Raw genomic sequence first — 20159 nt, 5'->3', positions numbered from 1 at the left:
CCATGCCGGCTGACTCCCTCTGGCTCTCCTGCCGCACCCCAGCCGCGCGCCGCCCGAGCGGGGAAGGCGCACAGTCCGGGTGTCCAGGCACAGGCCCCGCTGGCCCCCGCTCCCCGCGCCGTCCCCCCGCACCCAGATTTTGCAACTTGCAGCGAACGCGGCGGCCTCCAGAGACCCCACCAGCAGGCAGCAAACTTTGTGCCCTCCAGCGCGGGAGCGATCCTCGCAAAGTTTGTGCGGCCGAGCCCACTCCCTACCTGCGCTGGGGACGCGCCCGCCCGCGCCGCTCAGGCGTTGGGCCCTCGGGGAGCAGCGCGCAGCCCGGGACGCACCGGGGAGTTCGCCACCGTCGCCGCTGCCCGCGCCCCTCGGCGGCCGCGCGGAGCCTCCGCCTCCCCGTTAGGGGGGAGGGGTCTCGGAGCCCCGAGGCGGGGGCGGGCGCGGGGACTTCGCCTACCTGCGGTGGCGCCGGACCACTACCGGCGGCCCGCGAGGGCTCTGCGCGGCCGCTCGGCGCGCGCGCTCCGGCGGGGAGCAGGCGACAACTAATGGAGACATTTCCAGGCGGAGCACCTGGCGAGCAGAGCGCGCCAGCGTCCCCAGGCGCCGCGGTCGTCAGCCGAGCCCGCACCGGCGTGACGTGGGCGAGCGAGAGAGCTGCTCCCACCCGGCCGCCCATTAACGCTTTCCCCCGCGGGCGCCGCGCACTTCCCAACTTTCCCCTCCACCAGGCCTGCGCTCTGGGTACTCGGGACGTAGGAGCTGGGTTGAGGGGTGCCCCGGGGAGTGGGGTGGCAGGGACACTGGGCTCAGGGCTCAGAGAGGACACCGAGCTTAACAACACAGCTGGAAGGCGCGCCGCCTTGATTTGGCCTAAGGCTCTGCCAGCTGTACTGCTCCAGGGGGCCTGGGCTCCTTAGGGACCCTTTGGAGGCCCTTCCTGGTGCCCTAGTTGTCAAGCCTGGGGCTGCCTGACTGAGGAGCCGCTCCCCCAGACAGCATTGTTCCTTCTTGGCCCCAGTTCCTCAGAGTCCCCTCTTGACTGTGGTATCCTGCCCCTGTGGTCAGGTTGATGGCTCAGGTGGCCTGCTTCTCCTCAGAATAGGTGAATAGGCTGGGTGTCTAGGTTCTCAAGCCCTTCCTTTTTTTTCCTGCCCCCCCCCCCCACACCCCCATCAACCTCACTGCATTAAGGGAGCCCAGCTTCTCTTGGTGGTGTTGGGGCAGCAGGCAGGGCAGTTCTGGAAAGCTTTGGTGTGGTGTTGCTAAGGTAACAGAAGCCCAAAACTGGGAGGCCTGACATGCGAGCTTTCCAGGACTCTCCAGAGCCCTATTGGGCTGGACCTCTGGCCTGGGAACACACTTCCCAATGGAGACAGCCTGTGGCAGTGTCCAGGAGAGAAGGCAGTGTTCTGGGTCTCAGGACCATGGCTCCCTGACCCTCACTCAGCCAGGCCAGAACCCCTTGCCCTGGTCACCCTCCCCTTCTTTTCGCCCTTCATTTTCTCCTCAGAGAACCACAAACTTTCTCCTCATGATATGTGGTGGTGCAATGACATTTGAGGTTTGTTGTCTTGGATAACATTTGAAAAAAGTTTGCTGCCCCCTCCTCTTTTTTTAAACCTCAAAGCTATCTGAAGTTACTGGAAAGGCAATGCATGTCTGCCTCGCCAAGAGCAGGCTGGGATGGTGTTTGCCTCCAGTTTTTTTCATGTAGCAGGGCTGGGAAAGAAGAGAGCCAGCGGCCCGGCTGACTGCTCTGTGCAGAGCCCAGAGCTTCTGGTGGCTTCCCAGGGAAGGATACACAAAGGTGGGCTTCATCTGGGCTACAGACCTAGAGGCGTCCACCCAGAGGTACATGCCAGGGGTTAACTCCCTGGGTTGATGGAAGGGGTTCTGGGAGGGGCTGTCTTCGGTGGGGGCGGGGGGGCTCATTATATTCTGCCTGAGAGGAAGTGGAGGAAAGGCCTCTTGGCACCTTGCCATGGGAGGGCCTTGCTTAGGTCCTGCTCTTGCTGCTCACCTCCCTTTCCTTCGCCTCCCCCTCTAGGCCTTGCAAGATGCTCCTGGTAGAACCCTGGGGCCAATGGGGGATAAGCTTGACCCTCCCTCTCTGCAGAGCTCACCTGGGACTTAGATTCTTTTCATAGCTGAAGATAAGCAAGGCAGTCTGTGCTTACACCTTGATTTGAAGATAAACTGCAACTTCACTCAGGCCTCTCAACAACAGCAAACCAGCAAACCTCAGGCCAAGAAAGGAGCCCAGGGCAGCCAGCAGCCTGAAAGGCTCCCTGTCTCCAGGTTGTCCACAACCCAACAACACCAGGTGTATGGGGGCTCTCTTGCTCTTCCTTGGGAAGTAGCCATCTCCTTTACCAATGCCCCAAAGGCTTGACCTTGCCCTGGACCCCTGGCCATGTGACTAGAAGCATCAGTGGCCATACTCTGCCCCTCCGCCCTGGACTTCTGGGGTAGGGGACTGCCCCATCCTTCCCTCCGCATCATAGGCCCTCCCAGGCTGCCGCTCTGAGGAAATGATGGAAATACCCAGGTCTTGGCGAGGGGGCCTGGCAGGGAAAGTCCCTCTTTGGCATCAGTGAGTGATTATTCCAGAAGCGATACTGTGGCTGCGGCCACCTCTGAAGGACAGGAGTCCTCTCAGGCATGGGCCCTGTGTTGTGACAGGCCAGCAGCACCCCACCCACCCCCATCCCAGGCATGCCCCCACCTCTGGTCAATACTTGCTCCCTGATGGATCCATCTTCTCTCAGTCCCTCCTTTGTTTCTCCTGCTGGCAGCGTGCGGAGTGCAATCTGAAACAAGAGTCTCCGTGCCCCAGGGCCTGGCCATGCTGCTGCACCTCCCCTTGGCCTGGACCTTGCTGCAACATGCAGAGGCATCTGCTGGTTGAAACTGCTGTGCTGGAGCTGACTGGGCCGGCTTCGACACTGTCCTGTGCCTGCTGGGGCCAAGGGGCCCACAGCCTCACGCTCCCCGCTCCGGGGGACCCAGGAAGGGCAAGAGGCTCTTACCCAGGTCAAGGAGGAGGATGCAGGAACTGGTCCTGAGTGAAGACAGCCTCGAAAGACCATTGGCACTGGTGTCCCAAAGATGCCCTTATCCTCGGAAGGGTCTGCCTTTGGAAAGGGCTCCTTGGCCTGACTTAGCAGCACAGCAGTGTTGCAGGGACAAGACCTGAGGGGTGTAGAGTGGGGAGTGGCATCTTTCCCTGAGGCTCCTGGCTTTTGTGTGGTCCCCAACCTCTTGGCCCAATTGGCCCTTGGGCTGCAGGGGGCTTTCTCTCTTCCTTCCCCCCTTTGTAGTGCAATGCCAAACATGGAATTATCACGAGAAGTTTTCTTTGTAAAAGCAGAGCCATGTCCGAGGTAGAGACAGTGACGTGTGGCCTGGCCATGGGTCAGAGGTGCTTGCGGTCACTGCACAGGGTGACCTTGAGTGGACAGAGGGGCAGAAAGCCTCCCATCTCCAGTCTCATTTTCATTTCCTGCTGTTTGGTCCTCGTCAAGTTGGAAGGAGGCTGGCTGAATGAACAGGGTTAGATAGTCTTTTCTTTCTCCTTAGTTCAGGAATAAATACAGTGTCATGTCTATAACACTAAAATGTGCCAGTGGATTTTAGGCAGGTTTTATGATTAAAAGTGAAAGGTTGTTAATTCAGACAATGTCTGCAGTCTGTATGTTTAAACTTGAAATGTTTACCTAGCACAGTCTCAGATCACAAATGTCCCAGCTAGAAAAGCCGTCCAGAGGAGGTGGAGTTATTTTAAATTGTAGAGAAAGGTAATAGTGCATACCATTGCTCTAAACAGTAGTTTGAATATCCTTTTGAATTCCCTGACATCATTTTAGAAAGAAAAAAATCTTCAGTAAGGAGAAAAGAAATGTAAGCAGGTGTCCTAAATGCATGAGCTGGTATTCGTGTAAGGGATCTCAAAACTATTAAATAGCTGATGTGGGAGGCGTCTTCAACCTAGGACTCTCACTGGGTGTTTGGACTGAAATTTGCACAAAAAATATATTTGCTATAGTGAAAAGAAGCTCAGGGTCCTGCTTCTTGACTCTCTCACATATATTTTTCTTCTGCACTTGTGTGCAAAAAATATTTGTACAAGGAGAAGGTGAAAAGCTACCAGATGGCACCTTTATAGGTTAGTGAGAAAATGAGATAAATTGGGTGTGGGATGTCAAGTGTTGGTTTGGACCCTCGCCTGCCCAATGGGTACTTGCTCTCAGGCTGGGTGGTGTGCTTATTGAGTTGGCATTGTGATGGGTTGAGTTTCTGGAGGTTGGTGGGAAACTTTGCTCAGCCACGGCCGCAGAAGGAGCACGTGAAGTTGGAGGACATTGACCAGCATTGGCCACTTAGTGTTTCATTGTCTGCAGTTGAGGTGCTGACTGGAGCTTGCTGTTAGTTGTCCATGAATACCGGTGTGTCCCCTTGAAGGGGTGATTCAGGAGGGTGTGAGGCCATCCAAAGCAGCCCTGAAACAAGAGTATTCCTCTCATCTCTGGTTGTCTGTGCAAGCTTCCATGCTCCACGTTAAGCCTCAGCGTAGCCTGTGGCGGTGGCGCCCCGGCAGTGACCAGCATAACCACCAGCTTTTAATTACTGTGGCAGTAAATCACACAGGAATGTCCCCCGGGAGTTAGCTGAATTTTTTTTTTTTTTATATATAAAAAACCATTTCAGAGTATTTTTGAAATTCAATTAATTGAAGGCTCCAGATAAAAGGAACACATTCTTAATGGCTTTAAAATAGCCCTGGGGGAGGAGAGGGAGCAAGGAGCTGACTTCAAAGTGCGACAGAAATACTTACTGTTTTACTTTAAAAGTATCCAGATCAATGACTGAGTCAAAATTACTTATACATTTAGCAACCTTTTTCATTCTCTGTTCTGTCCAACTGCCGGTGACACGGCAGGTCCTGGAAAGGAACAGTGGTTCCCACACTCACCAAAGTGGCTCTTTGGTTGGGACTGGCTTGGGCATGGAGCCCAGAGAAAGAGGTGGCATTACTTTTTCAGTGGGGGAGGGTGTGGGAGGGTCCTGGAGCTGTGTGTTTGGCTTGAATCACAGTACGTTATTTTCTCCCAGGTCTGGAGGCAAGAAGTCTGAGATCGGAGTGTGGGCAGGCTGGTGTCTCGGAGGCCGTGAGGGAGAATATGCCCAGGCCTCTCCCGGTCGCGGGTGGTTGTGGCCATCGCTGACGTCCCATGTGGACACATCATCCTGACCTCTGTCCCCATCTTCATGCAGCAGTCTCCTGTTTGTGTCTGTCTTTGTCCAAACCTCCCCTTTGTATAAAGGACACCAGTCATACTGGATTAGAAACCACCCCGATGACCTCATCTTAACCAATTACATCTGCAATGACCCTATTTCCAAATCAGAGTTTCAACATATGAATTTTTGGCAAACACAGTTCAACCCATAACAGAGGGGTACCCTGTTATATCTTGCCTCAGTTTCCCTCTTTAGATTGACTGCTCCCCACTCTGCCTCCTCACCACTGTGGGGTATACCTACTATGGCATACCGAACTCACCACAGACTCAGCTCCGTCATATGGGCCTGTTCCTGCTGGAACATTTTGGGAGGCTAACATCTTTCGTTTTGTTGTCTTTATGTCATTTCTGGTCCAAGCTGGCATTTTTGCTAAAATACCTTTCTCAAGAACGTTGGGGCCTTCTGTGGGTTTCACTGGCATTCACTGTGTTGGGTTTGTTCCAGGTAATTCTTCTCACTCCTGGCCTGCTGCTGAGACGGCTGAGAACCAGCAGACCCTGGGTGACTGAATGCTGTGACCTTGAGCCTTTCTGAGGTTTCAGCACAAGGTTGTAGGTACAGCCATGGTGGCCATGCTGGACCCTCCCTGTTCCCAGACTGCTCCATGTTGGCGGTCTCTGGCCAGGGAATCATGGTGAGCTGGTCAAGAGCTGATGGGAGTCTGTGCTGCTAGCCATGCCGGAGGCCCCTTGTCGCTGTACACTAGGTGGATTGTACTTTCCTGACACCTTGGCATCAGGTGTGAGCCCGTGACTGACTGTCTTTGGACAGTGAGACGTAAGCCTGTGCCTCCAGAGCCAGTGAGCACCCCTTACCATTCCCCGTCCTGGCCAACATGCACATCTCAGAATCACACTGACAACTTTCTAGATATGGCTTTCTTGCTTCCTAGGAAATAAACTGCTCCTGTGTTATCTGCAGAAAGAACGTTAGAAATGAAGTCATCAGAGATTTGTCTTCCCAGGCTGTCTAACATCTTCTGACAGGTTGCAGGTTCTTTGAATTTTTGAAACCCTGATCAAGGACCTGGCTCCCTAGAGCATCCGGCTCAAAACCTGGCTGAACTCCAGCCTGCACCCGTGGGCTGAGCTGTGTGGGTGGGAGATGACTTCTGTGTTGGCGTCCACGGTCCTGGTGGGACTTGCCACCTGCTCTTAGACGCCCAGGCCCTGGTCTTCCTCATAACAACATAGTGATGCTTTTCTTTTGGAGGGGGAGGGGCAGGTAGAGTCGTTATCATTTTGGTCAGAATGGAAACCAGCAGTCTGGCTGTCCCCGTTGGCCACCAGTTGGCAGAGGAGGGAGCTCATTTTGGGTTTTCTTATCTTCACAACTTAGGTGAGGGTCCCAGTACCTGAGGGAAAGGTTGCTGGCTTTCTCTTTAATTCTTAATAGTTTTTTTTTTTTTTAGGACCAGTAGGACAGGCTCATTTGTCTGAAGGATTATGAGCTCTGAGAAATTTTCTTTCTTTTTTTTTTAATCCTCACCCGAGGACATTTTTGCATTTATCTTCAGATAGAGCGGGAGGGAGAGAGGGTGGAAGAGAGAGAGAGAGAAACATCAATGTGAGAGAGACACAGCGAGTGGCTGCCACCCACACGACTTCAACCGGGGCCGGGGACAAACTGCAACCAAGGCACATGCCCTTAGCAGGAACCGAACCCGGGACTCTCTGGTCCGCAGGCTGATGCTCTAACCACTGAGCAACTGGCCAGGGCATGAGAAATTTTCTATGGACTAAAAATTTCAAAAAGCATCCAACTGGTAGTTTAGAAACTTAAATTTTGCCTGAATCTCTCTTCGCAACTACCATGAGGCCCAGATGTGCCTGGAGAAGACGGAGGCGCCCACCTGTATCCCAAACACTGCATGAAGAACAGCAGGCGATCTGGACAGGACAGCGCCTTTCAGTGAGGAGCTCAGAACGGGATGTCCGTGTTCAGTTTGATCATGACTTGATGTGTTTTCCTGTGCAGCCTGGTCACTTGGTTCAGCATCGTGAGTCCTGGATGGCAAGGCAGGGCCAAGTGCTGCTGTTAGATTGAGGAACCAGATCTCTTTATTGGAGGACGCGCCCAACGGAAAATCAATACACGTCTTCCTCCCAGCCTTGCTGCACCTGCCGCTTGTTTTCCAGTTGTGCGTGTTTGCCTCTGATTTGCTTTTGCTTTTGTCTGCTGTTGCCACTGACAGCCTGCTTCCACCCCTCGGCAACAGCGTTGTTCGATCCCCCTGTGGCACTGACCACACACCAAGGCTGTGTGCACGCAGCTGCTCCTGGGTGACTGTCGCAACATCAGCATCCACACTGCCAGACTGTGGTGGCCTTTGAGAATCTTGACATTCACCTGCGATTGCAATTTTTTCTGGTGCTCCTCCTCATGGTTAGATAGTCTCTTGTGGACAACAGGCTAATATCACGGGAAGCCAGTGCAACCTCAGTGGGGTCAGAGGCCAGGAGGTACAGTGGGTGTGCTTGTGATGCCATGGTGACAGCCTGGAGCTACATTCCTGCTCTCAAGGTGTGCTGAGCCTGGCCAGACCTGCTCCTGCTTCCATAGGGCTCAAGGGACCCCATCGCTGAGATGCTTTCCAGCACCCCACCCAGGGGAGAGGGCCCCGCCACTCAGAGTAGATGCAGTGCTGGGGCACCACATGGACTGATGGTGTGCAGGGTTCTGATCTTGGTCCACGGCTTTGACACTTAAGCTAGAAAAGAGAAGTGTAGAACTCAAAGGCGGTAGCTTCCCCTTGTCCCAACTCCACATTTTAGGACTATTTCTCATGGAAAGTTCCAAATATTTATAGAACAGAAAGAACAAGCAGGCGTCCATCAACCAGTTTCCACGCGTAATAACTCATGTGCAATCCCACGCATTTCTCAACCTGCTTGCTGTGAAGCACATCCGGGGCTTCGTGTCTGTAAGTATTTCAGCATCTCTAGAAGACGGGGACATATGAAAAGTTCCCAGGATAAATGTCAGACATAAAAAAATCAGTACTTCTTTGATAGCCCCAAGTATGCAGGCAATATTCCCATTTCCTTGACTTTGTCCAGTTTATTCTGAACCTTAGGACTCAGTGGAGGCCAGACATTATGCCTGGTGAACACGTCTGTTAGGTCTCTTTAAGATGTCAGGTTTCCCATCTATGTTTTACCCTTCAGTCTGCCATTTGGTTATGGTTGCTGAAGAAGAAACTGGGCTTCGTTCTGTAAAGTTTCCCGTGTTCCTGTTTTGTCTCATCCCTGCATAGAATTAGTTCTTATTTCCCTTTGTCCCTGTATTTCATGGGCACTGTCAGTTAGATGTAGAAACCTGATCACTCTTGGCGAGCATTTCCACGAGAGGTTAAGTTCCGAGGGGTTGTGTTTCTCTCTGTGATGCTGGTGACCACTGGTGGTCATCACTAGGATCTGGAAAATGGTGCTTTCTCAATGATATCAACCTTTCTGCATCTGCTCTCTGGGATACTTTCACACAGAGCAACTTGCCCTCATCAACCATTTGGAGGAGAGATGAATCGACAGTGAGCTGCTGTCTCAGAATCCGCCAAAAGTGAGGAATAGGAACTGTTTTTTTGAGTCAGCATCACCCTTGAATTTAAACATTGTCCATGTGTTTCGATCCGATGTAGTTATTATCCTTATTGGGCTTATATTACCCCATTTTTGACTGCTTGAAACCTCAAGTCCTCTCCTGAGTCCCTTTGTCACAGCCCCCAGAGGCTCTGTATCACCCCACTTTCTGGCACAACAGGATGTTTGGGCTCATGGTGAGTGGCTCCTGCTCTGGTCCTGGGACCAGCCATTTCCTCTACAAGTCCTGGTTAATTTTAGAGCAAGTGATATTTATTGGCCATGGCCTGGGCACTGTTACCTGCATTTGAAATAGGGAAGATGGGAGGTTGAAGGTCTGTTCGGGGGGCGGAGCCAGCGTTCCGGGATAGTAGGGCTTCCACATGGGCTGTGCTGCTTTTGAGGATCTGACACTGTAAGAAAGGGTACACTTTTGTTTTTATTCACAATTTATGTATTCCATATTATATTTATTCTTGAAATAATGTTTTGATCCTTAAAAGGAAATGCTACTCAATACCATGGGCAACATTTTGGGGCAGCTCTTAAGAAGGCCTGCTGTCTTTCTCAAAGTGAATTGAGTTGCCACTATCTGAGAGAGGCCAGCAGACTTTGTTCTCACAACCCCTTCCTAAGAGTGGTACAGTTTTCACTAAAACAACACAACAAACAACACAACACAACACAACGGCCTGGACAGCACCTCTTGGGCGAGCAAACGAGGCATTGAAGTTTGTATCGGTGGTTTCACTAAGTGTCCTGTGGTGGTGGGGAGATGAAAGCCACCGGTGTACACTGTCTGTGGGCTCTTATTCCACCTGCAGTGACATAAAGGGGAAGATTTTGAAAAACATCGATGTAAAATACCCTTTTGGTGTTAGAACACAAAACCCCCTATCTGGAAACCTGTCAGGAGGGGCTGCTGGGTCCCTGGGGACTCTACCCTGGGGTCAGGGCCAGCTAAGCCCTTCCTCCCATGGCTCCACAGTCATCCTGTCTCAGCCCCAGTGGGACCATGCTTCCCAAGTAACCACCCTGCCCTTGACATTTCCAAAAGTTGAAGACCCATTGTATCACATGATACCCTAAGTTTTGTTCCTATTTACTGCTTTACCAGGAATGGCCATTTGATTGAAAAGGAAAACTGGTTGGTGTGGGCTGCTCTAACTTCCCAGTGCCCAGGTGTATCACCCAGCAACAGACTCTGCACGGCCAGACTGGGGTGACCCAACCTGAACAACGGGGCTGAGAGAGTCCTTCCTTGGCGTGTCTTTTCCTTCTTTGCTATTCCTGAGTCCCTTCATTCTGAATTTGTAGCAAAGTTTCCTGGAACAATAGCTTTCTCATAAACTCAATTGATTTTATGGTACTCAGAAATATTTTTCATAAGCACCTCACTGGAAAAGTATTCTTCAGTAGTGTCTGCCAGCAAATTGACACAGGAAAAATAATTGCACTCACTCAACCGCTTTTCCATGGTTTAATCCACAGTCCTAATCTGGGACGGCAGGATGATCCAGCCAATAACAGGAATCATGGCGGATTGTCAGAAAGGCTAATCACCGCGCCTCATCGCCCACAGTGCATCGAATCACAGTTCAGCCCAGTGCCAGGCACGGGGGACAAGTAACAGTCCTGCTTGCCAAGATGCAAACACCACCACCTACTCCTGATCCACGGAACTGCACAGGGCACTGGGAACACCTAATTAAGACCAAGCTCGGGCCCGGACAGGAAGTAGACCTCTGTACTTGTGTCTGAATGGACATGGCCATGCCTGGAAGTGACCTTTAGAATAAGCAGGTCTTGCTGCCAGCCTGAGGATGAAGCAACCTGGAGGGTGGGAGCCAAGGGCCAGCAGACAAGGCCCTCGTTCGCCCTGCCTATGAAGGTCTCCTGTGGGTGGTGACATGTCTCCTTTTAGTGAAGTCGATTTGAGGCAAAGATTTCTGTTGCAATGGCCAGAAGATTCCTACTTTCTTTCTCAGCTTGCAACCCTGATGGGCCAGTGTATCCCCTTCACCAACTAAAACTTATGTCCTCATATGCAGAATAAGGTTCCTTGAGGTGGGGTTGATCATTACCACTAATTCGAGTTAGTCAAGAATGGGGTAAAACAATTTCAATTATACTTAAATAGGAAGAGTTCAGTTCAGTTCTTAGAACCAGTTTTGTTGCTTGCCTTAGTTGATTTAGTTGATTCCTTCTGATAACCAGCTATGGAGGACGGCAGAGAGAGCAGGGATTAAGTAGACAGTGAGAGAGAGGAGCGAGCAGTGTCATCCACTGGCATCGGCTGTGGCATCAGATTTTATAACTTGAATGAACCATGTCAAAAACAACGGAAAGCGTTTGGGAACAAACCAGGTGTAGAGAAGATGCACAGATTTCTCCACCAATGGGAAAGATGCAGGTGTGGGCTTGCTTCATCTGAGTTACCTGCTGGGAGGCTGCAGGATGCAGAGGAGATCTGAGCGGGAACTCGCTATCTTGCAGGAAGACGTTTCTCCACAACGCAACCTTCTGACAAGTTATGACCAGTGGGTAGCAAATGTGGCATAATCCAAACCCCCTTTAGTTTTCCTTATCCAGCCCTCACAGTCCACATTTCTTTTCTCCAAAATCATAAGTAAGCCTGAAAGCTAAAGGTAGAACTTACTCTGTGCATTTGGTTATCTAGTTTATGAAAATGCCCTTCCGAAGTTGTGTCGGCAGCGGTGGCACTAACGTCAGCCATCACTGACCGAGTGCTTACTGCGTCTCTGGCGTGCATGCAGGGCTTTATACACTTGCTGTGGACACCCCTGTGCCCGGCCTCTGTGCTCCTGGCCCAGCTTTGAGGCCGGCCGTGGCTGGGACGGGCAGCCTCCCAATGGTGGAACCTGCAGCCCCTGCCCCGGGCAGACCCTCCCACTGCGCCCGGGTCTCTCTGATGTCAGGTGCTGAAGTGACAGCCACTTTGGGTGTCAGCTTGTTACTCGCACGTGGCAAACTTGGAATCTCTGGCCAAGTTTGAGGGAGGCATTCGGTGGGTGATGCTCTGTTCCTCCAGTCCGAGAGGACAGTGTGCGGTCACTGTGGCGGTCACTGCGGTGGTCACTGCGGTGCTCCTCACAGCCTGTAATGGGAATGGGCTCGGTGACCGCTCTCAGACTTGTCCCCGAGTCTCCCTAAACCTTGCTCCTGTGGCCTGGGGCCACATTTCCAGGAAAGCCATTTGCATGAAAACGCTTGTTTCAGGGTCTGCTTTTTTTAGCTGGGTGGGTTGGGGTAGATGGAGGGGGACTCAGGTTAGGATAACATCTTATCCAGAGTCAGAAATAACTCTTTAGAAACTTTTATTCATTTTATATATGAGCTAATAGACACAGGGAAGTTAAGTAACTTATTAGAGTCACTGAAACAGTGAGAAGGTAAGACGGCCGGATGGGAACTTAGTTTGGTCTGACGGTAAAGCCTGTGCCCTTTGCCACGGTGTGCGGCTCCCCTTCCCTCCCTCTGTGGTGCAGAATAACACGCTCAGATTCCTCCACGGGAGGCAGTGAGCCCCGGGGCAGGGGCTCCGTCAGCGTGGATTGTCTTCCAGAACTCCTCTCTCGTGTTCTCACCGTGAAGCCACCATCGGGACAGAGAGGCGGTCTGTTTCCTTCAGTGTTGTAACCCAGTGCCTAGGACAGTGTCTGGAACATGGTAGGGGCTTAAGAGATTCATTTTCAGTGAATGAATTCATGAAATTAAGTAAATGAACATCTGCCGCTTGTCGAATTTCTACTATACACGTGGACCAGGTTTCTGTGCTTCGTGGGCATCTGTGACCCAGTAAATCCTGACTCCCCTTCGTTGGTGCTGTGGACATGGCCAGAAGGAAGGCTGCTCTGTGGTCAGCAGACAGATGTCGCCCCGGTCCCTGGCCTGACGGGCCAGCTCCCTAGGTAAGCCAGTTTCTGACACAAACTTGGCTGAATGGTTGGTGGTGTGCAGATGTAACTTGGTGTCTAGTGTAGAGAACCAGTCATCCCCTCTGGGTTCCTCACCCCTTCTTCAGCAGGGTCGGTTCCACACCCCAAAGCCACATTCTCCATGCTTGGTATCTTGGCTGTGCCTTTCTGGCCACCAGGATGTCTTTCTGCTAGAGGCAGGCACACCTTCTGCTGTGGACCATGGTTCGATGTCCCAGGCCTTTGCTGGAAGACCTAGACACCCTTTCCTGTGTGATGGCTGTCACTGGGGGCTTGGTCCTGGGGCTCAGCTTCCTGCCTCCCAACCTCTGGTCTATCCCAGGAAGGAGCCAGGCCACCCTGGCAGGAAGAACCCAGTTCTCTCTGGGTCTCCTCTCCTGCAGTGCAGGCCAAATGTAGAGCGACAGCTCCCTCCCCGAAGAGCGAGGTGCCAGCAGGCAGAGTCACACTGTTTGCACACACTATCCCATCCTCATCCCTGAGAGCGGTCCTTCCTGACTGGTGAAGGTCTTCCCCAAGCCTGGACCAATGTGGGTAAGTGTTCAATTTACAGAAATCAATAAATGTAGCGGCACTGATTAGTTCATGGCCACAGGACCCCGCTACTGTCCCTCCTCCTGGAAGTGGGTGAGGACTGAGGGGAAGCTGGAAGCCTTTCAGTGTCTGGCCAAGTCAGGACACAGAAAGCTGACACCCAGCTGCCCTCCTGAGTACCGTCCTGGGGAGAGATCGTGAGTCAAGGATAGGAAGCCCTGAGCAGGAGCCCAGTGATTCAGTGCGGCCCTGATGGGGTTCCAACCCAGACTTGGCCCCTTCCTGCTGTGGGACCTACTCACCTTTCTGCACCCTCAATTTGCACATTCTGAGCAATGGGCACAAGGGCACCATCCAGACACGTTTGTTCTGTTGAGATGTAAGTACGGTAAAGCCATGTATTCAAAGCAATGGCCAGGGGCCCGGCCCGGAGCCCGAGTGCATGGCAGCTGTGGGAAAGGGCCCATCCTGAGGTCCCCTATAAGTTCTGCTGCAGGAGGAGACCCCTGCCCACCCCTCTGCCTCCCCGATTTGGAGGCGCCATCTCCACAGCGGTTCCAGGTTCCATACGCACTGGGTAGGGACGATCACCTCTTCCCCTGGTTCAGGGACACCCTACCCTCCTGGTCACCTCCGACCTGGCACGGGGCAGTCCCAGCACACTCCCCGGGACAGCAGCGCCTTCGGGGTCCTTCAGCTTCCCTCTGTCTGCTCTGTTCCTTTTTAAAAATCTCACATTTCAGGCAACCCATTTGAGTAGAGCCTGGAGATGTGTTATTAAATTGTTAGTTTCCTTCGAGATAAGGGATTTGTAGTAAACAGGAGATCTACGCTTTCAAAAGAGCGTTTTCTTCAACCCCATGTATTTCAATTATGTAACAGAGTATCAAAAGCTGACCAGACACTTAGGACACAGCCTGCTACCTGCCTCACAGGTGACCGAGGGGACGGAGGAGCAGCACAGGGCTGGGCGTCTCCACTCGGGGGCTATGCTGGGCTCACGTTCCCGTGTCGACACCAGGAATACTTTAAAACCGAGACTTCTGCACATTCACCCCAGATCATAAAGATGATGTACACACACATAAACCGTTTCATTACATATGCGCTCATTTTACAAGGGAAAAATCAGACAAATTAGGTCTCCTTTTCTTCAAGTCTCTTTCCGAGGAAGATTGTTTACAGCAGATTTTTATTCCTCTCCCTTCTATTCCTCCAAAGGCAATGAAAAGCAATTCCGGGAGCACAGCAGAAAATCAGTTTTTAATCAAGAAAAACAATCTGCGGGAAATAGAGACGTGTGGCTCTACCTCAGAGAAATGTCAGCGGCCGCTGGACCATGGCCGCCGATTTGAGGATGGGGCCCGCACAGCCGGTGCCGCCGGGCTGGGCTGCGGCCTCTGAGACCACCGCCCCTGCTGAGCCGCTCGCCGGATGGGTCAGTGCTGCCACCGTGCCAGGTCTTGAGGACTGTCGGCCCCTGGGTGCTGCCGGCGCCGTCTCTCTGTCCACAGTGACTCTCTCCTTTGCACGGTGACTGGGAGCCCCCGGACATGAAGCACCGAGCTTCTGTTTCACTCCTGATTATTCAGTGGGTCCAAGGAAAACCCGGCCATGCACAGGGAGGATGAATTACTGAACACCCGATTCAGAACTTCACCAGAGAGGCTGGTGACAAAAATGACTCCCATGCCCAGGGTGGGGAGCTGACGCCCGGAACTCCGCTTCTGCCAGGGGCTGGGGACCAGTGGACAATGGAGTTCCTCTTCTGCTCTTAGGCTGCGAGACTCGAGTTGCCCACGCACCGGGCAAGCTGGCCGAAGGATCTGCCCGTGGATGGCCTACTTCATCTGGGAACACAGGCACACCCCTGGGTCTGCAAATTCTCAGTACAAAGCTAAGCACCAAAGGCACTCCATTGCATAAACATGCTTGCGTTGGGGTGTGTTTGTGTCTGTCAGATGTCACGGTACACCCTCTGGATGGGAGGAGAAGAGCAGGAGGGTCCCTGATGTGGCTGGACTAGAAAGCCACCAACATGCTTAACTCGGAAGGCTCAGCCAGTCTTGGTGCTTTTCACACAGGGGCTGGGGGCAGGGAGGGAGCCACTTCACGGACGCCTGCATTTTAATATGTAGCCGTGCTAGATCACATATGAGTCAAATGTAAATAATTTAATCTAATCCCATAGGAACTTTAGTTGACCCTGAGGAAAATGTCATTTCCCCTGAAGGTTCATCCGGCAGGAGTGAGAAGTAATGGGCCCCTGGAAGCCCAGGCCTTGGCCCCCACAGCGACTCAGTTAGCAGGAGTCTCAGAAGCAGGGTATTGATCTGACTGGGGAAGAAATCCCACATGTTGTCTTCTTGTTTCCCCTTTGATACACCACTGTGAGATCACTCTGGGAAGGACTGCGACACCTGACCCCGAGGCTGGGCCATGGCAGGAACACCCTCCAAACCAGGGAGCCGTGGCAGGGCCTCCTGGCCGGGTGGCTTCCCTGCAATGTCACCACCCAAACCCGTCCTCCCCCGCTGTCCATCAGGCCCACTCTGCTCTGACTGGCTGCGGGCAGATGTCAACACTCAGCTCTCGCACCACCTCCTGGGCCAACCCCAGCTTTGCCTGCTGCCCTTGTGTACACTGTGGCAAGTTAGGACACCCAGCCATGCATGTCCTCAGTGTGAAGGTGTGGGGAGAGGGGCAGAGGAGACCGACTGTGCCTGACCTGGGGAAGAAAGCAAGAGACACTAGCCCTTAACACCATGCGTCTTAGACTCCACAGATTCACTCTCGTCATTTTCTCTCTCCCTCTTGTCCTTTACCTGATGGTCTCTGCTGCTCAATCTCCTCCCTCCCTCCCTCCCTCCCTCCCTCCCTCCCTCCCTCCCTCCCTCCCTCCCTCCTTCCCTCTCCCCATCTCACTCTTCCTCCCCTTTCTCTTTCTTTTTCTCTTTCCTTCTCTTTCTCGATCTCTCCCTCCTTATCCCTGTTTCTTCTTCAATGTCCTCCTCCCTCTCTCTCTGTTTCTCCCTCCCTCCCTCTCCCTCTTCCTTTCTCAGTTTCTCTTCCTTTCCCTGACCCTTCTCTCCTCCTGGTCCTCAGCTCTCTGGGGCAGCATCTGTACAACCTTTCCCCAGCCACTGGCTTCTCTGCTGATCTGCTTGTCTAACCACCTCACCAGAGCCTCTGCTTCCTAAGGAAAATATGGCAGATTTTAAGATGCTCATTGTAGAAAATTTGGAAAATACAGAAAAGATTAAAGAAACGTTACAAATTACTCATAGTCACACTGCTCAGAGAAACCCTGACAGATCTTTGGGGATGTGTCTTCTTTCTACATCCATTTCAGCAGCCATGACACAATGAGAGAGGACCACAGCTGTCTGCAGGCACACATCCGTGGCACTGTGGCATGTGGGCTACTCTTCCTGTTGGCCCGCTGCAGGGCCGGCCAGCTTTCCCGCAGGGCTGGATGGCACACACTTTGGTCCTAACTACACAGCTCTGCTTCCCGGTGCGAACAGCCTGGGGTGCTTGGTGGGCGTGACGGCGCCCAGAGCAACAGTCTACAAAAGCAGGCGGTGGGCCGTCTGCTCATCGGTCTCGGAAAAGGCTCATAGCCTCTAAATACAATCACTGAATCCTAAGAAGGTTGAACTAGAGAAATGCTATTTAAGGGTCTTTTTCTATCCGTCTCCAAATTCTTATCTGTGTGTCTGCTGCATGAAAATATCAGGACACCGTGTTCTCCCCTCATGACCAGTTCCCGGTTAGGGACATGCGACCTTTTCAAAGATCTCCGTGCGATGCGGTGCCGGGTCAGGCAGAGTCAGTGTTCTGCCAGCCAGATCCTCACCTCCAGAAGGTGAACTGCTTTAAAACTGATTACTTTTCATGAGAAAAATAATGAACCTCGGAAACACAGCCTAGCGGGCATCTGTGTCTGGGGAAAGGGCACCAAGGTCACTTAGAGAGACTGGCTCAGCTGGGGCTGCTCTTGTGGGTGCCCTGGATGAGGAGCCCCAAGGGGGGAGTGTCGCAGAGGGAACCCGGCACTGTGATGAGAGTTCAAGTCCTGGGGTGATTCTAGCCTGCAGCCCCTGCTCCCCTGGAGGACCAGACCCCAACTGAAGGCTGCCCCAGCCTCTGGGCACAGACACAGGGGCCACGTGCAACTCCGAGGTTGGAGCAAGGAGGTGACTTCAGACAGCATGTGGGGGCCCGGGGCCTGGCAGCATGGGAGGGTGGGTTGTCCTGAACATGCCACAAGGTGGCGGGATGTAAGAAGGGGTGTGTGTCCCGTGTCTATAACTCATACTACAGTCTGGGTGACTTTAAATAACAGACATTTATCTTCTTCCCACAGCTCTGGAGCCAGAAGTCTGGCATCAAGGTGTCCCAGGGTCACACTCCCTCCAAGGCTCTCCGTGAGATCACCTTCCTGCCTCTCCCAGCTGCTGGGGGCTCCAGGGTTCCCGGGCTGGTGGCCAGTCCCTCCAACCTCTGCTTTTGTCTTCATGTGGCCTCCTTTGTGTGTGTGTCTCTCCTGTCTTTTATAAGGATATTTGTCATTGGATTTAGGGCCATGCAGGTAATCCTGGTTAAGTTCCTCATCTCAAAATCCTTAACATACTTCATGTCCAAATAAGATCCTAGTGATCGGTCTGAGGATGAAGATGTGGGTATGTCCTCTGGGGGCCACTATGAGCATCAACCCTGCACCCTACTGCCCCACACAGACCCCGGGAGCTGCATCTCAACAGAGAAGCAGATGACCTGATGGGGCAGAGATCTGAGCAGAAGATCTTTAGGTCTGTTTTCTTAGTTTCCTCAAACACTCGCCTCTCACGGATCAAGGTAAAATTCACTATAGGTGTTAAGCTCAGTGACTGCTAAGGTTCTGGGAAAGAGGAATTTGATTGGGTACCTTGAGCTTAAGAACAGAATTGAGATGGTGAATGGAAATTGCTGAAAAGGTGTTTGCTGATCAATATCCAGAAAAACTTGAACAACGGTGGTCTGAAATAGGAATGGAAAATAGTGAATTCTAGATATTATGTTTCTTGCCCCTCTCCTGTGGACATAATCTTTGTTGAATAAATAGATTTATTTTTGAAGTGTTCAGAAGGAAAGGTTAGAACGTCACTAAGCAAGAATAGAAAGAGGATGTCTGCAAAGCTATTTCTACAAGGAATTGAGCTTGGTTGCTAATAATAAAAGACACTGAAAATGACAATAGTTTAAATAAAGCAGAACGCAACTTTCTCCTGTGTCAAAGGGGAGCTTTAACCTCCTCCGATATCAGGGCTCCTTCTATCCTTCTGTCCTATCTCATTTGGCTTCCACCCTAAGTTTTCTTCATAGTCCTACTGAGGCTGCTGATGTCCAGCCATCCCATTGGCATTCCAGGCAAGAGGCAGAAAAAGGGGGAGAAAGGCAAATAGGGCCTTTCCCAAAGCCTTCTGCAACAGTACCCTCCTCCGTCTCATTGGCCGTTTCCTCAGTGACGATGCGGATTCCAGACGGCTACCAGACCACGAGAAAATTTTCATGATAAAAATAAGAAAAAAACAAAAAACAGTCATATTTTGAACTAATTTAATTCTGTTCTTCCAACTTTTTTGGCACTAGCAACATACTTTTGAAATGGTGGAGAAGTAGATTGTAATTACCGATTTTGTTCAAAGCCCTTGCTTTTCAGAGTAGTTTTATTATTTAAAAAAAAAAAAAAAGTAATATGAACACAGTTTAAAAGTGAAACAAGACTGAAAGGTTTATAAGAAAATGCAGTGCAGCCCCTGGCCCCAGAGATCTCCAGCCTCTAGTCTTGCTCCCCAGAAGCACCTTTCTGTTCTGTTCCCTATTTCTTCACCATTTGTCTCCAGTTTATAAATAATACAGTATCCTACTCTCTATTGCTCTCCGTGTTTAGACCACGTCCAGCGGCCTCCTCCCACGGCGGCTGAAGTGTGGCTCTCTCGTGCTCCCCGTGTCTCTTTTCTAGTGTGACTCCTCATCTTTCTAACACGCTTTGTCACTAGTTTTGGTTAAATCATTTTTATTTACTGCTAAGCCAAGTTACCCACTGTGGTTATTCTTCCTTTGTTACATAACTTTCCATGTTTCTTGGAGTTAATATTTATGGGATTGTTTTCACTGCTTAATTTTCTATGAAACCAATGCTTTGTTTCCTACACATTTTCATCCCATCTGTCAAATGTCTGGTAATAATGTTTCGAATGTCCAAACAAACACATCAAATACTGTGATAGCTCCCAGTCCCCACTCCCACCCCATTACCCGGCCGCTGCTGGTCTCCTCTGTCTCCATAGTCTTCTGTCTGAATAATTTTTTCTTTTCTGAGAATTTTATATAAATGGAATACATTAATATATACTCTTGTGCATCTTTTTTCTTTTCCTCCAGCATAACATTATAACTTGTAACAATGTTTTTGAGGTTCATAGCTTGGAGCATGAATCACTATTTTGTTTCTTTTATTGCCCCTAGGATTCCATCCCAGGATGTCCTACATGTTGTCCCCGAGTTCGCTGAGGATGGACGTTGCTTTGTTTCCAGTTTTGTCTGTCAGGACTAATGCTGCTCCCACATTCGCACCAGCCTTTGTGTCACTGTGTTTTCCTTGGCTCATGCATCCTGCGGAGTCACGGAATTGGTGTGTGCTATCACTTTAAGAAACCCCAAAGTTTATAAAGCAAAGATGCACCCTCCCAGAAGGGCCTTCAGGGCCGCTTTAATTGTGTCCTGCCGTTTCAGA

This window comes from Molossus molossus, unplaced genomic scaffold (assembly GCF_014108415.1).
Source record: "Molossus molossus isolate mMolMol1 unplaced genomic scaffold, mMolMol1.p scaffold_m16_p_3, whole genome shotgun sequence".
In the NCBI taxonomy this organism is placed as follows: domain Eukaryota; kingdom Metazoa; phylum Chordata; class Mammalia; order Chiroptera; family Molossidae; genus Molossus; species Molossus molossus.
Note: the sequence above shows the minus strand (reverse complement) of the source record.